Consider the following 18583-nt stretch of genomic DNA (forward strand, 5'->3'; position numbering starts at 1 on the left):
TTGCACTCCCCAGGATGGTACAGTGGGCAGCCCACCCACTGTAGTGACATTGAGAGACTGTGGCTTTGCACTCCCCAGGATGGTACAGTGGGCATGGTGGCTCCTCGTGGATCTGGCGTCGTGGACTCATGTGGCTGTGGTGCCCCCCCCTTCCCTTCCCCCTGAGGTGCCTGTAGTTTTTACATCTGATGCCCCTGCAGTGTTCTCTCCAAAGGACTCAGGTCTCCTGTGTGGGCTTTGCCCTTGTTTCTCAAAACTTTGGCCCACGGACATGATGAATTCGTAGGATGTGCAGGACTTGTTACTTCAGTTATACACTGATGTCTATGTCATTTGTTTTCTTGTGAATATCTTTCATGGTTGTACGATAATTTTCAGGAGCATTTTGGTACATAAATATTTATTCCAAATTTGATTATGTCCGAGCATTTTTCTGGGGTGTTTGGGTGGTGTCACTGTGACTTGTTGCTCTGCATTGGTGTGTACATAGTTGGGGGGGGGGGTCGCATATGTGTGTGCCCGTAACCTTTCGTCCTCCCCCCTCCCGTGTGTCGTAGGTGCAGTACTCACCGTTGTCGTCTGTGCCGGACTTCGTACTCGTGGTAGATGAGAAGGTAGACTAGAGCAGGTAGGATGTTTAATTCGGGTTCCATGCTGTCCTCCTTCCTCCTGGAGTGCGTAGTGGTGAGTGTTTTCCCGTCCGTAATCTGTTTCCGCCGTGTTTTTATCGGCGGTGCTCCCGCCCCGGAAAAGGTGGCGGATTGGTGAGTTGTGATAGGGTGGGCGGTACATTGTCTGCCGCCTGGCTGTTGTTTGTCCCGCCGTGGCGGTCGGAGTGTTAAAGTGGCTGTCTGTGTTGGCGGTTCCCGCCAGGGTCAGAATTCCATATTTTTTACCGCCAGCCTGTTGGCGGGTTGGCCGCCGCTTTAACACCGACCGCCAGGGTTAGAATCACCCCCATAGTTTGGCAGTACCCGAAGTCCATGCTGGAGCCCCGGGGATGCATGGGATTGGCACCCCAATACCATATTTGGCATGGGGGGACAATTCCATGATCTTAGACATGTTACATGGCCATATTCGGAGTTACCATTGTGAAGCTACATATAGGTATTGACCTATATGTAGTGCACACGTGTAATGGTGTCCCCTCACTCACAAAGTCTGGGGAAATTGCTCTGAACAATGTGGGGACACCTTGGCTAGTGCCAGTGTGCCCTCACACTTAGTAACCTTGCACCTAATCTTCACCAAGTGAGAGTTAGACATATAGGTGACTTATAAGTTACTTAAGTGCAGTGTAAAATGGCTGTGAAATAAAGTGGATGTTATTTCACTCAGGTTGCAGTGGCAGTCCTGTGTAAGAATTGTTTGAGCTCCCTATGGGTGGCAAAAGAAATGCTGCAGCCCATAGGGATCTCCTGGAACCCCAATACCCTGGGTAACTAGTTACCATATACTAGGGAATTATAAGGGCATTCCAGTGTGCCAATCACAATTGGTAAAAATGGTCACTAGCCTGCAGTGACAATTTTAAATACAGAGAGAGCATAAGCACTGAGGTTCTGGTTAGCAGAGCCTCAGTGACACAGTTAGGCACCATACAGGGAACACATTTAGGCCACAAACTGTGAGCACTGGGATCCTGGCTAGCAGGGTCCCAGTGAGAGAGGCAAAAACAAACTGACACACAAGTAAAAACAGGGGTAACATGCCAGGCAAGATGGTACTTTCCCACACTGGGTGGTAGGAATTGTGTGGATTCCTGCAGATTCCGGAAGGTTCCATCACAAAAATGTGGGAAAAATGTGTGATTTCCAGCAAAGTTGGAGGTTTGCAAGGCATTGTGTGTAAGGAATTGGTGTGGGGTGCATATGAAGCACACCACCCTGGAATCAACCAGATGTTTAGTTCTCAGATGTGTCTAGGTCTTGTGGACTTTTCTACATGGCAGCATCCCAAAGTAAAAGAAAGTGCAGCCCTCACCATTCCAAGTGGGACGATTTTGAGAGTTACCAAGCTCTCATTGCCCAAATGTAAAACCAAAACACAAAATAATCAAATGTCCTCTTGCTTGCCATGGGATAAGATGTTTTAGTGTGCGGGGGAGAGCTGAAAGACTGTTAGCCCCTTCAGTTCGGGTGAGGGCATAACCAGGCCCATACTGGTTGGTAGCCACCACCCCACTATTTTTTTTATTCCCCGGCATCTAGTGGACTTTCTGCCCCCCCCACCGGGGGTGTGGATCGGGGGTAATTGCCCAATCTGCCCACTGTTGGGCAGAACAACTTTGGCCCCATTTATTTGGGGATAGGGGTATGGCTATACCCCCAATCTCTTATTTTGAAAAAAAACAACTTCCCTGGTCTCTGGTGGTCTTTCTATCCCCTTTAGGGCAGATGGCCCTTCCAAAAATAGGCCAATCTGCCCCCAAGGGAGGCAGTAATGGCCAATAGTAATGTGCCCACATGGGGAGGGTCCTTTACCCAAGGGGTCCCCTCCAAACAAAACACACACATCCACACACAACAATCCATGATGTCTAAAGGTTTTTGCCCCCCTTGGGTGCAGATTGGCCTAACAAAAATAGGCAGATCTGCCCCCAAGGGGGACAGAAATGGGCTAAATACAATTTGCCCCCCAGGGGAGCGACCCTTGTCTATGGGGTCACTCCCCATACATAAAAGCATAAAGAAAACAAAAAAATGTATATATGCCTGTTGTCTAGAGGTTTCTGCGTCCCGGGGGCAGATACGCCTAATTATATTAGGCCAGTTTGCCTCCTGGGGGACAGAAAAGGCCTAAAAATATTCCCCCCCCCCCCCCCGGAGTGGCCCTTGCCAAAGGTGCCACTCCCCTAACGCGTTAGTATTAAAAAAAAAAAGCCCTAGTGCTTTGTGGTTTCTGCCCCCCTGAGGACAGATGGGCCTAATGATATTAGGCCCATCTGTCCCCAAGGGGGCATAAATGGCCTAAAAATAATTTGGACCCCAGGAGCGACCCTTGCCTAAGGGGCCGCTCCTCTTATGCACAAGTATGAATAAAAAGAAATAATCCCTGGTGTCTAATGGTTTCTGCCCCAATGCCTAAAATTAATTTGGCCCCACGGGAGCGACACTTGCCTAAGGGGTCATTCCCTACACATAAAAAAATAATAACAATAATAATAATAATTTTTATCCCTGGTGTATAATGGTTTTTATTTGCCCCCATGGGCAGCGGCCCTTGCCCAAGGGGCCGCTCCCCTTATTGAAATAAAAAAAAAAAAAAAATCACTGGTGTTTAGTGGCCAATTTCTGCTGCCTGATCGCATCGCGATCACGCAGCAGAAATGCTGTGAGAAACAAGAAAGGAAAGGTATTTCCTTTCCTTTCTTGTCCCTCTCGCCCTACCTCCCGGTTGAAAGAGAAATGCAAAAGCATTTCTCTTCCGGGATCTCACTGGAAGCAGTCTTCCAGCGCGACCCGAGGTGACCTCTGATAAGGTCAGCACACGATTTGCATGCTGACGTCATCAGATGTCACTAGAGGGGTGGGGGGATCAGGGTGGAAGGGGAAGCGATTGGGAGGGAGGCCCCTTGGGCCGGGTGCAGGACGAGCTGGTCTCGTCCAGGCACACGGGAACCGTGTGCCTGGACGAGACCAGCTTGCCCCAGGCACCCTTGGGGTTAAACTGAAAACATGTCAGAGGTGTCTGAAGGTAACATGTCCCCCTGGTGTGTACAATTTATGATAAACATGATATGCTATTTAACTATAAAGTTTTATGTTCCCTGTGTAATAAATAAGTGCATATTATTGACACAGCATGTCAAAATAAACAAACATGCATTTTCTAGACACAATAACAGAAACACATACAATTTTGGTGTACGTGTTCAGTAACATGATGAATGCTTGCATCAAAATTAATATGCCCATCACAAATGTATAACACTAATGTATGCATTTAAAAAAATAGCCAAAACACTAATGAGAATAAGTGCGTGGCACACACCTTAGCAGAAATAACATCATCAGCAAACAATTAGTAACAATCTAAAATATGGCCAGGACAACGGTATGTTCAGAATACAAATATTGTACATAAATGACATAACTCTCATGACTAAAATAAATTTTTTGCAAAGGAACAAACAAAGGCACTAGACCATTACTCGGGAGTATGGATTGCATGCCCACTATAGGATGCGGGCCTGGTTTGTAGTGGGTACCTTGGGTACCTTCACCTTACACCAGGTCCAGTTATCCCTTATTAGAGAAACGTAGTAGTGTTCTAGCAGCTTAGGCTGATAGAGGTAGCTATAGCAGAGCAGCTTCGGCTGAACTAGGAGACATGCAAAGCTCCTGCAATACCACTTATAGCTACACAGTACTTATACACGAGTAAAGACAATACTCACTGTTACCAAAAATAAAGGTAATTTATTTGGGTGACACATTGCCAAAAATATCTTAGAGGCAATACTCCTTCTAGAGGTTAGTATTATACACAATATATACACTAGACACCAAAATAAGGTAAGTAATTAGACATAGGATAGTGCAAACAATAGGAAATGCTATAGAATGCTTTGGGAGAAAATAGGTCTCTGGGCTACACAAACCATATACTAAGAAAGTGGAATGCGAATCACAAATTCCCCCCTATACAAGTGTAGTGTGTAGAGAATTGCTGGGAGAGTAAGAATACATCAAAGGCAAGTACAATACTCCACAACAGAGACCAAAAAAGTAGGAGTAAAGTACTACAAGTATCCTTAGGACACACTACTAGTCATGATTAGAGTTTTTGCAAGAACCAAGCAAGACTGCAAACAACAAATGGTGGATTCTTGGACCTGAAGACTTGCAAAGGAAGGAGACCAACTCCAGAAGTCAAAAGAAGTTCCAGGAAGGACAGGAGCACCTGCCAATCCAGAGGAGTGTGCAAAAGAAGAGTCCCAAGTTGGACAAAGACTGCAGAAATGCACCCAGGGAATATGTCAGCGGGTTCCTGCGTGATGCACTAGATGTCCCACGAAGAGTTTTGGTGCTGGATTCATCCAACAAGCCTTGGTTCCGGCAAAGATGTGTTTTGCGTCAATGTGGCGCTGTCTGGACCCAGGAGGGGCTTGGGGGCCTCAACTCTGTGTGAGGAGAAAGAGGGGGCTCTCAGCACTTCAGAGAGCCCTCAGAAGATCAGATAGCACCTACAGGAGTCACAGGACATGGGGACAAACGAGGTGAAAAATGTGGTTGGTGCAGCACTACAAAGGAGGGTCCCACGCCACCAGAGGTCAACTCAGCGACTTGAGCATCGCAGGATAGAGTGCTGGGGACCTGGGTCAGGCTGTGCACAAAGGAATTTTGCAAATAGTGCATGGACGCCTCAGGAGGTGGAGAAGACGCAGTGCACAGGGGTACTGTCGTTCTCGGGGAAGGCAAAGTCCTACGCAGTCCAAATTGGGACAGCAGGATAGTCTGTGTTAAAGGGGTCCAACCTCTGTGTTCAAAGGAGCATGCTTGCCACCACAATAGGAGTCCAAGAGAACCGGTTGTCAACTTAGAAGGTGCCTGCTTCAGCAGGGGAGTGACTCCGTCACTCAACTGGAGATTTATTTGGTCCTTCTGGTGCAGGGTGAAGACAGGGAGACCTCAGAGCGTGCACACCATGGAAACTGTTGCAGTTGCTGGCTGGAGCTGAAGTTGCAGAGGAAAAGTAGCCCTTCTGGATACTTTGTTGCTGTCACAGCGATTCCTGGAACAGTCTGCGGTTGATCTGAGGTCAGAGGATGAAGTAGTAGTTGCAGAGGATTCCTGCTGGAAACTTGCAAGTAGAATCTGAAGAGGACCCACAGGAGAGACCCTAAATAGCCTTGAGAGGGGGACTGGCTACCTTAATCAATTAATCAAAAAATATATTAAGCGCGCTACTCATCTGGGAGGGTCTCAAGGCATGAAGGGGGGGGTGTGGGGTGCCATATTACTGCTCAAAAAGTCATGTTTTTAGGAGTTTTCTGAAGGTCAGGAGGTCCTGGGTCTTGCGTAGGTTGGTGGGGAGGTTGTTCCAGGTCTTGGAGGTGAGGTAGGAGAAGGATCTGCCTCCGAAGGTGGTACGTTGGATGCGTGGGACTGTGGCGAGGGCGAGGTCAGCAGAGCGGAGGAGACGAGTGGGTGTGTGTGTGGGATTTGTGAGTGTGAATGAGGACTTTAAAGACGATCCTTTTTCTGATTGGCAGCCAGTGAAGGGATCTGAGGTGAGCGGAGATGTGTTCATGATGTGGGAGGGAGAGATTGAGATGTGTGGCTGTGTTCTGGATACGTTGGAGTTTCTGCTGAAGCTTGGCTATGGTTCCAGCGTAGAGGGTGTTTCCGTAGTCTAATCTGCTGCTGATGAGTGCCTGGGTGATGGTTTTTCTGGTTTCTATGGGAATCCAATTGAAGGTCTTCCATAGCATGCAAAGGGTGTTGAAACAGGAGGGTTATATTGTGTTGATTTGCTGGGCCATGGAGAGAGATGAGTCTAGGATGATGCCGAGGTTGCGTGTGTGGGTGGAGGGTGTTGGGGGTGATCCGAGGGCGGTGGGCCACCAGGAGTTGTCCCATACCATCTTGTTGGGGCCAAAGATGATGATCTCTGTTTTGTTGGAGTTGAGTTTGAGGTGGCTTGCTGTCATCCATTTGGAGGTGTCGAGGAGTCCAGCCTGGAGGTTTGTCTTGGCGGTGGAAGGATTCCTAATGAGAGAGATGACGAGCTGGGTGTCGTCTGTGTAGGGGCGGAGGATGTTGGGCAGCAGGGCCATCAGATATGGACCTATCAGGAGGGGCCTCTGACATCACCTGCTGGCACTGGCTACTCAGAGGCCTCCAGAGTGTCCCCACGCCTTGGAAAACAAGATGGCTGAAGTCTGGGAAACACTGGAGGAGCCCTGGACACCACCCCTATGGTGGTGATGAACAGGGAAGTGGTCACTCCCCTTTCCTTTCTCCACTTTCATGCCAGAGCGGGGACTGGGGGGATCCCTGAACCGGTTTAGACTGGCTAATGCAAGGAGGGCATCATCTGTGCCCTTCAAAGCATTTCCAGAGGCTGGGGGAGGCTACCCGTCCCCAGCCTTTAACACCTATTTCTAAAGAGAGAGGGCTCCCAAAAGAAATGCTTTGTTCTGCCTTCCTGGGACTGAGCTGCTCAGACCCCAGGAGGGCAGAACCCTGTCCAGCTGTAGCTGCATTGCAAGCCTTCAGAGGTTTGGCTGTATTGGGGGTCCATGGTGGAGCCCCCAGGATGAATGGAATTGGCTCCCCAATACAAGATTTGGAATGGGGGGACAATTCCATGATCTTAGTCACCTTACGTGGCCATATTCGGAGTTACCATTGTGAAGCGTCCCCGCACTCACAAAGTTCCTGGGAATTGGCCCTGAACAATGTGGTGGCACCTTTGCTAGTGCAAGGGTGCCCTCACACTTAGTAACTTTGCACCTAGCCTTCATTAAATGAAGGTTAGACATATAAGTGACTTATAAGTTACTTAAGTGCAGTGATAATGGCTGTGAAATAATGTGTGCCCTATTTCACGCAGGCTGCAGTGGTAGTCCTGTGAAAGGGTTTGTCTGAGCTCCTTATGGGTGTCAAAAGAAATGCTGCAGCACATAAGGATCTCCTGGAACCCCAATGCCCTGGGTACCTAGGTACCATATACTAGGGAGAGAGAGCATAAGCACTGATGTTCTGATTAGCAGAGCCTCAGTGACACAGTTAAGCACTATACACAACACACACATTAGGCCATAAACTATGAGCACTGGGGTCCTGACCAGCAGGATCCCAGTGAGACAGGAAAAAACATACTGACATACAGGTAAAAATGAGGGTAATATGCCAAGAAAGATGGTGCTTTCCTACACCCACAACCCATGAAAAAAGCTACTTCCACAACAGAATGAAGACAGTTGTTGCCTGGACGAAGGACAGCTGCTTAAAACTTAGGGGCCACAGCACCCAGCCCCTGGGGAGACAAAGATGGAGCACAGCGTGGCAGGGCCCAGCAACAGGCCAGCACAAAGGGGATGCAGACAATGGCAGTTCCTTGAAGTGACCAAGCAGGTCCCAGGCCAGCACATAGCAGCAGTCCAAGGTGGTTTCTGGTAAGTCCCTCCAGCAGTTTCCATGTCCAATTACAAGTATGTTTCAGGGTCTCCTTTTCATGAGGAAATCCCCCTGTACTTATTCTCAGTTTTCCAAAGGTTTAACAAAGAGGGGGAGAGGAGGTTCTAACCAGTTACAAGTGGTTCTAGGAGTGCCTCCTCTCTCCTTCAGCACAGGCTCCAGACATCAGTCATGGGTAAATGAGCCATTTGTGTGAGGCCAGGGCATAGCCTTTGGAAATTCAAGTATGCCCGCCTCCCCTTCTCTCAGCCCAGGAAGACCATTAAAAATGCAGATGTACCTCTGTGATACCTCCACCCTCCCTGTGCACAGGCTGTCTGAAAAGTATGCACAATGCCCAGACATGGATTGGAATCAAGTTGCAAAACACCATAAGCTATAAGCACAGAGAAATGCTCACTTTCTAGAAGTAGAATTTCTGTAATGGTAATAAAAATCCACTTACACCAGTAAGCAGGATTTCTCACTACAATTACAACCATACCAAACATGCCTATGCTACCCCTCATAAATCAGGCAATACCTCCTAGACATAAGGCAGGGCATTTCCAATGCAATCCTATGAGAAGGCAGCACTCACAGCAGTTAGAAACCAAATAGGCTGTTTCTCACTACCAGGGCAGGCCACGCAACCAGGTACATGTCCTCCCTTCTACATACATAGCACCCTGCCCATAGGGCTAGCTAGGACCTACCTTAGGGGTGACATACATGTAGTAAAAGGGGAGTTCTGGGCCTAGCAAGTAAATCTAGATGCCAGGTCCCTGTGGCAGTAAACTGCGCACACAGACTCTGCACTAGCAGGTCTGAGACAGGTTTGAAAGGCTTCTGTGGGTGGCACAAGGGGCGCTGCAGGCCCACTAGTAGCATTTAATTTGCAGGCCCTGGGTATAGAGATACCATCATACAAGGGACTTACAGGTAAATTAAATGTGCCAATTAGGTATAAGCCAATCATACCAAACGTAGAAGGGAGAACACCTGCACTTTAGCACTGATCAGAGGTGATAAAGTGCTCATAGTCCTAGAGCCAACAAGAGGTCAGAAAAAATAGTAGGAAGGAGACAAAGAGTCGGGGGATGAACCAACAAACAATGTCAGTTTGTTTTTGCATCACGTGTCATTTTATTAGTATTTATAAACAATAGTGCCCCACTTTCCTGATACTTCCAAAAGTAATTCAGAGAACCCGCATTCAGGGCTATGATTAAAACAGTTAATCACGGTTTACCTTTACCTTAATATTTTCTCTTATCCTTCCATGTCCAGCAGATGGCTCTGTTCGAGGGCTAGAACAAAATGAGGTAGGTCCACACTGCCTGCTTTTCTCTCTACCTTCCTTGAGTTGTGGTGAAGGTAGAATAAATTGGTCTTGATTAATGCCTGTGACCACATAGGCTGTAAGAAGGGCAGAAACATATTGGCATGGGTAGAGGCATGCTTGGGTCAAAATATCCAGTGATATCCTCCTACTAATACCTTTACGAAATTATTTCAGCCGTATCCATGGAACCACCTTAATAAAAAGGATACATTTATGGTTCACCCAGAGATATTTTAGAAAATCATCTGGATCTCAGTTTAATATCCAGTAAGAATAATTTATAAGAACTCCCTCAAGAGAGCCTCACATTGATGTTGAGTCTGTCCTGATAGTGCTATCTTAACACGGTGGGGAGAGGTGGCCGATGATGAAGCATGTCACATTATGTGAGCAAGCCCACGTCATACAAATCTTTGGGATTCCAGTGGATTCCTTAAGTAGGTAGGATAAACATGAAAAATACAGGTTTTGAGTACAGAGTCTGTCTTTTATATGGGTACCACACATCTTTTTGTGCGTTGTGAGGATAATGGAGGCAAGCGGGGGACTCAGATAACCCTCAACACTTTTTCCTTCTGTGCATGATAATCCCAGAGTTCGGTAACAGCAGCAAAAAATGAGGAAGTCATGGTAGCTGCAGTGTTAGGAGGCAAGTTAGCTTTTTCTCAATACATGTGTACAAGTACACAGTGGACTTGATGTGTGACAGAGACGGGCATACCCATTGGATTTCATGCGTAGCCATCACACATTAGCCTATGGCAGGGTCCATCGTGGACTGTTCCGCCTACTACGCTGCCAACTTCCACTGATGGCCTTTGGTTAGTCAATGTTCCGATGGCAAGGTCAGGCAGCCACTTTTTTAGGGTGTGCAGATGTGTATTTTTAAATTGTAAGTGTGTCATCAGCACTCAAAATGGAGGCTAGAGTCTTTACAAATCTCAGTTATGAATGACACTGTTTTATCAAGACTTGACACATTAGAAAGTGAACCGTGAGTGTGTTTGACATCGATAGTGCCGCAGGGAAAGTAATACCTCAGCTAATGGTATTTTGAGAAAAAGAAATGTGAAAAACAATTCTGTGTAAATAATACATTTTAAATGTATTTTTTTGTACATAATTTTAAAATGGACATATAAAAAAGTGAGTTTTGAAGTTAAAAAAGTGTAATAACAATGTGTATACATGTATGACACAATTACATTGCGAATGTTGCCAAGAATTAGGATGTGTGTTGATCATCAAAGCCTGGTGTGACCATTTAAGCTGATATTTTCTTTTCACACATGCAGATCTTTAAACCTAGGCATGAGTAGCAGATGACTGCTTCAGGTCTTCAGGACATTTCCAGGCCTTCCTTAGCTAATATCAATCACAAACCGGTATTCCTGACTCAAAATTTCAAAAAAGCATCTGGTCTCTTGCAAAGACTGCCTTAACTTTGTTTCTCTAAAGAAAAGAATACATTTTCTTTATAATGACCCTCACCGACTCCATACCCCAACCCCTAAAACTAAAAGCCAGGGTGAGCTCTACCAAAATTTTAGGACAACTTGAAGACCCCACCTCCCCTGTCGGAAACCCGACTTACCTGTATCCAGGGAGTCTTCCGGCGGGGGACGGAACGGGGCGCTGCTACCCCCAGCAGCGCCTGCCAGCAGAACACCACCAGGCCCTATTATTTTTCATAATGCAGCTGGCGGCGGTCTACTGGTGTGCTGCTGCTGATGGTAGCAGCTTCACCTTACCACCATCCGCCAGTATGGCCTCAGCTGGATTTCTGCCCTTCTTGTGGTAGAAATCCGGCTGTGGTCATAATTTGGCGAACGGATGGTAGCCGCGGCGACGGCCTTTTGGCAGCCGTTGCCATGGCGGTAGGCGGTTTTTACCACCATTCTCATAATGAGGGTCAAAGTGTCTCCAAGCGAATTGCAGTATTGTCAAAAATGTGTCCAGTGTTTGGGACATATCATTGAGAAGAGAACAAGAAAGGTGTGACAGGAAAGAATGGAAACAATCCTTAAGATGAATCCACCAAGAATGCAGAAATAAGTCACAATGTTCTTAGGAATGGTTGACTACTGAAGACAGTAGACACCAAACTTTTCCATAGTGGCCAAGACTTTACTGAGGCTAACACACAAAGGTGTGTCTGATGCGCTTCCATGAGACAGCAAATGCATGAGTGCTTTCCTAGAGGTGAAAGAAAGCCTCTGTCACCCCCCAGCACTGGGAATATCTGATTACAATAAGATGTACACATTATTTTGCAGTGAGTGGGAGGGCTGCACTCTCCCATTGTTCCTACTCAAATGCATGGTAATTCACATGACCTTTATATTTTTTGACAATCCTTGACTCTCTTGCCGCAGGACTACCCAGATGCCTTAAAGCAGTTGCAGCAGTGGGTATCAGTATCGAGAGATGTGAAAACATAGTGATGGGACATCTATAAACTGTTATGGTCCCTTACTCCATTGAGATGTTGTGCACCCAAACAAAAACACAGTATCTGACAAACAGCAGACTTACAAAGTATGACCAACGAATCCTTACTGCAGAGAAAGTGATTGTTAGACTATGTCAGATTTAAACCCATAAACACTGTTGGCAATAAATGATGATGAAATTAATGATTAAGTTGGACATAATTGTCTAGATGTCACATACTTATGCACCAAGCCAAGGCCAGACATGAAAAGATGAACCTCTGAGAGAGCCTGATTATGTCATTTTTGTGGACTGCTCATGTCTGAGAAACAATGAAGGTACTTTGAAAGCAATTTACACTTTCTGTACAATTCAAGAAATTATAGAAGCTTCATGGCTTTGAGGTGTTAACTCACCAAAAGTTGCAGAGATAACAGCCCTTAAAGAGCTTGCAATCTATCACTCCAATTGAGAGTGGCTCTATTTACACATAGTCAGTATGGCTTTGATGTGGTCACATTACCTTGGACAGTTATGGTCACAGAGAGGTTTCATGACCTCATCTGGCTCGTATTTTAGGAATGTCAAACATGTAAAAAGATTACTGAAAGCCCTGCAAATGTCTACAGAATTTGATGTGGTTAAAAGTGCAGCTCACAGAAATGGGATTCATTACATCCCAGTTGGAAAAAGATTTGCTGATGAAGTTGATCAGTATTGTGCATTTTTGGCCTGTACATTTAATGTAGCGTAAGTAAACACATCTGGAGAGAACACTGTTTTTTCAATGTGGTTATTAGTGGCTGATACTTGGAAATAATAATAAAAAACATTGAAGGAGGAAGTTTCAGAAGCAGAACAACAGAGCTGGATTAGACCAGGATGTGGCAAAAATTAAGATGATATTTGGATTTCAGCAGATGGAAGACCAGTGTTGCCAGACAGTTTGCCATTTCTTATGACACAGCACTTTCATGGTCCTACACACCCCACCCAGGAAGGGATGCAGTAGTGACTTTTTTCACACTAAATTGGATTAACCTTAGGTTTAGGATGCTTGCAGAAGAACTGTCATTGATGTGTGACATGCCAACAGATTCATGTAGGGAAAACACACTAGTTACATTGAGTCACATAGGTGGTCCCTTTAGCAAAATACAAATCATCTTCATCAAGATGCTAGTTCATAATGGGTTGAAATACGCCCTAATTACAGTTTGTATTTTTTCCTGATGGGTGGAAGCCTACCCAACATGGAGAAATGACAGTGTCACTGCAGCTAAGTTACTTTTGCAAGAGGTAACAACTAGTTTTGGATTTCCGGTTTCTCTGGAGTCAGATCATGGGACTCATTTCAACAATGAAGTCCTTAGAAAGGGCTCTACTTTTAGAACAGTGGTTGCATTGTAGTTACAGACCAGAGGTTTCTAAGATTGTTGAGCAGCTTAATGGAACAATAAAGTCCCATATGGTGAATGTTTGCACTTCCACATCACTGAAATGGCCAGATTAATTTCTTTTGGTATCATCAGCCTCCAAAGTACCCTTGACAGGAGTACATGATTATTGCTACATGAGCTTCTTATGGGGCGTACAATGAGAATGCTTGCTGTACCTTCGAATGCCAGAGCCAGAATCAAGAGCACCTGTGGCAGAATCATTGCAAGGCGCACCACTGCGAGGACCAGAGGGGAGTGTAGAACCATAGACTGTTGCACTAATACAATGTGCTGACGTACCACAAAGTGGATTGAAAGTTACTGGTGAAGATGAAGAAGAGACAGCAGCTACATATGAAACAACAGTTGGGAAATCAATGGAACAATCAGATGATCCAGTTGAAGGGACGAGCACCTTGTCAAAGAAGTCTCATACAGTGCTAAATAGCCAAGAAACAATAATCAAGGGCCATTGAGATCAAGTTTTTTCACACATACCACCAACTATTGCTAAAGAGACTGAATCAATTGGTATAAGTGACACAGAAGAAGAACAACAGACACTGCGAAGATCAAAAAGAGCAAGAGAACCTTGTTGAAGGTTTTCTGCACTGGACTTACTGTACAAATCAAGTGCTAAATACATTAGCAGAGGATTTGACTGACCTGCGATTGGAACTATTTGAACCTCCATTATGTTGTATTGAAACAGTAATTGGAGAAAATAAAGACTGATAATACAATTTAAAATGTTGCCTAATAAAAAGAAAAAAGATTTTCCTAGGCTAAAGGTTGTAGTAGAATGGTAGGGATAACATATTTAGAGGAAGACAGTGTAGGGTTATGGATGACTATATGAAGAGTTATGTAAATAAAGCTAAAATAATGAACTGCAAAATAAAACTTGAAGAAACTGCTTTTATAAAAGATTGTAAGAAGACCATTAACTTTGTTTAATGCTAATTTCATGTAATGCTGTGAATGTTGACAAACATGTGTATCCTAGCCAAGGCTAGATGCAAGATTATTATGGGCATTATATTTTTAGAAGTAATATTAGTTATTACAGTGATATTGATAAAAATACATTCCATATCAGAAACAAGGGGAACTAACTCAGAACACATTGCAATGACAAATATACAGAAAATATATGAGAAAGAATTAAATACATCATTTGTAGATTATATGAAAGAAGATTACAGAGCAAATGTTTCTTCTAGGTTAGTTCAGGAATTCGTGAACACTTACCTTAATTGGCCATTGAGGAGGTAACATACCACCACATACCACTATTATATGCAATTACATGTAGTATTTTGCTTAGCTTAGTATGTAGGAAAGAACATTTTGAATATTATTACTCCAATTATACCATGATTCTTTTGAAATTTCCTTTACAGTAGGATATGATTGTTTATCCACAAGCAAGGAAAGGAAGACTGCTTGGCATTATTTTAGACCATCCATGCCTATAGATACTGGTAAAGTATATGAAAACAGTTTAACCTGTTTAACAAGATCATTAGAGAATACATTTATTATGATGATATAGGAAAGAAGGGCTCACATTTCCCATAGCAAAGAAAGAGAGGAAGATGTTTGGTGAAATGTTTGAAAAAAGAAGGAATATGAATATTGATGAAAAATGAAAAATCCTAAATTAAAGTTAGACAGAAGACAAAAATGAAAACAATATGTGTTTACAGCAGAAGAATCCAATTCATAAACAAGTCCATAAGAATGAACACACATTGAAAATTTTGGGAGGTTCATTGCAAATTTTAAAAGGCGAGCAGACTGTTATTCCAGGAGTTTATTTTATTTGTGAACAAGATGCTTATTTTAAATTACCAGCAGATTGGGAGGTATTTGCTATTTCGCTTTACTGTTTCCAAAGATGTATCATATATATAGTATAACTGTGTTATCAATGACACCAATCACACAGACACAGACCTAGTATAAGTAATGGAACATAATTAGTTGGAGACATTTTTGGAGCAATCATTCCACCAGTTGAAGCTCTTTTAAATGATGAGAGGTGTACAGAGCTTTCAACAGTGGTCGATAAATGAGCAACTAGTACATCTGGAGCTTTATTAGTCATTAATACAGAATTAGTGGCTGTTAGATCAATGGTTGTAAAAATCACAGCCTTAGACATTTTGCTTGCAGACAAAAGCGGAGTCAGCAAGATGCTGAAAGCTCAGGTACTGCCACACTAGCTCTCTGGGGTTTTCTCTGCAGCTACTGCTGCTGCCAACCCTCAGACAGGTTTCTGCCCCCCTGGGGCCTGGGCGACCCAGTCCCAGTAACGCAGAACAAAGGATTTCCTCTGAGAGAGGGTGTTGCACCCTCTCCCTTTGGAAATAGGTGTTAAGGGCTGGGGAGGAGTAGCCTACCCCAGCCTCTGGAAATGATTTGAAGGTCACAGATGGTGCCCACCTTGCATAAACCAGTCTACACCGGTTCAGGGATTCCCCCGCCCCCTGCTCTGGCACGAAACTGGACAAAGTAAAGGGGAGTGACCACTCCCCTGTCCATCACCAACCTAGGGGTGGTGCCCAGAGCTCCTCCATTGTGTCCCAGACCTCTCCCATCTTGAATGCAGAGGTGTGAGGGCACAATAGAGACCTCTGAGGGGCCAGTGCCAGCAGGTGACATCAGAGACCCCTTCTGATAGGCTCTTACCTGGTTAGGTAGCCGATCCTCCTCTGAGAGCTATTTAGGGTCTCTACTGTGGGTTTCTCTTCAGGTAATGAATGCAAGAGCTCACCAGAATTCCTCTGCACTTCTCTCTTCAACTCCTGCTATGGATCAACCGCTGAATGCTCCAGGACGCCTGCAAAACCGCAACACAGTAGCAAGAAGACTACCAGCAACATTGTAGCCCCTAATCCTGCTGGCTTTCTCGACTGTTTCCTGGTGGTGCATGCTCTGAGGGCTGTCTGCCTTCACACTGCACTGGAAGCCAAGAGGAAATCTACAGTGGGTCAACGGAATCTTCCCCCTGCCAACGCAGGCACCAAACTTCTGCATCACCGGTCCTCTGGGTCCCCTCTCATCTTGACGAGCATGGTCACTGGAACACAGGAGATAGATCCAAGTGACCCCGACAGTCCAGTGGTCCTTCTGCCTAAATTTGGTGGAGGTAAATCCTTGCCTCCCCACACCAGACAGTAATCCTGTGTACTGCGTGATCTGCAGCTGCTAGGGCTTCTGTGCACCTTTGCAAGACTTCCTTCATGCACAGCACAGCCCAGGTCCCCAGCACTCCGTCCTGCATTGCCCATCTCACTGAGCTAGACTCCGACTTCGTGGGACCCTCTTTTGTTGTGCTGAGATGACCGCCATGCTCAAATTTCCTGAAAGCCTGTTTAGGTGCTTCTGTGTGTGCTGCCTGCTTCTGCATGGATTCTCTGTGTTGCTGCGTGCCCCCTCTGTCTCCTGCTACAAGGGGCAACCTTCTGGTTTTTCCTGGGCCCTGGCAGCACCCAAAATCTTCAACTGTGACTCTTGCAGCTAGCAAGGCTTGTTTGTGGTCTTTCTGTGTGGAAACAACTCTGCATCCTTCAGCATACCGTGGGACATCTTCTGACTAAAGGAGAAGTTCCTGGCATCTTTCGTTTATGCAGAATCTTTGGCTTCTTCTACCCAGAGGCAGCCCTTTTGCACCTTCATCCGGGGTTTAGTGGGCTCCTGCCCCCCCGGACACTTGCGTGACTCTTGGACTTGGTCCCCTTCCTTTGCAGGTCCTCAAATCCAGGAATCCGCCTTCAGTGCTTTGCAGTCAGTTGTTGTCTTTGCAGAATCCCATATCTCAACTTTACTGTCTTTCTGGAGTAGAAGGGTAACTTTACTCCTACTTTTCAGGGTCTTGGGGTGGTGTATCTTGGACACTCTTAGGCCCATATTTATACTTTTTGATGCAAAACTGCGCCAACGCAGTTTTGCGTCAAAAAAATTAGCGCCGGCTAACGCCATTCTGAAGCACCATGCGGGCGCCGTATTTATTGAATGACGTTAGCCGGCGTTAGCTGCCGGCGCCGTCTGCTGTGCGTTAAAAAAAACGACGTACACCAGGCAGCGCCGGCGTAGGGGCATATGGGGCTTGGGCGTCAAGAAATGGGGCAAGTCAGGTTGAGGCAATTTTTTCGCCTCAACCCGATTTGCGCCATTTTTTTTCACTCCCAACCCCCTTAGAAATGACTCCTGTCTTAGCAAAGACAGGAGTCATGCCCCCTTGCCCAATGGCCATGCCCAGGGGACTTCTGTCCCCTGGGCATGGTCATTGGGCATAGTGGCATGTAGGGGGGCACAAATCAGGCCCCCCTATGCCACAAAAAAAAATAAAAAAAACACTTACCTGAACTTACCTTTATGTCCCTGGGATGGGTCCCTCCAGCCTTGGGTGTCCTCCTGGGGTGGGCAAGGGTGACAGGGGGTGTCCCTGGGGGCATGGGAGGGCACCTCTGGGCTCCTTCAGAGCCCACAGGTCCCTTAATGCCTGCCTTTTGCAGGCGCTAAGAAACGGCGCAAAAGCGGCCGTACGTCATTTTTTTTTACCCGCCCACTCCCGGGCATGAATTTTGCCCGGGAGTACAAATCCGACTCACATGGCTCAGAGTCGATTTTTTAGACGGGAACGCCTACCTTGCATATAATTAACGCAAAGGAGGTGTCCACGCTAAAAAATGACGCTAACTCCATGGACTTTGGCGCTAGACGCGTCTAACGCCAAAGTATAAATATGGAGTTAGTTTTGCGTCGAAATTGCGTCAAAAAAAACGACGCAATTCCGGCGCAAACGGAGTATAAATATGCCCCTAAGTCTTTTCTTACACTCCCAGCGACCCTATACACACTACACTAGGCATGGAGTCCATTCGTGGTTCGCATTCCACTTTTGGAGTATATGGTTTGTGTTGCCCCTAGGCCTATTTTCTCCTATTGCATTCTATTGTGTTCTACAGTGTTTGCACTACTTTTCTAAGTGTTTTACTTACCTGATTTTGGTTTGTGTGTATATTTTGTGTATTTTACTTACTTCCTAAGGGAGTATATCCTCTGAGATACTTTTGGCATATTGTCACTAAAATAAAGTACCTTTATTTTTAGTAACTCGGAGTATTGTGTTTCTTATGATATAGTTCTATTTGATATAAGTGGTATAGTAGGAGCTTTGCATGTCTCCTAGTTCAGCCTAAGCTGCTCTGCTATAGCTACCTCTATCA

This window comes from Pleurodeles waltl, chromosome 2_2 (genome assembly GCF_031143425.1).
Source record: "Pleurodeles waltl isolate 20211129_DDA chromosome 2_2, aPleWal1.hap1.20221129, whole genome shotgun sequence".
NCBI lineage: Eukaryota > Metazoa > Chordata > Amphibia > Caudata > Salamandridae > Pleurodeles > Pleurodeles waltl.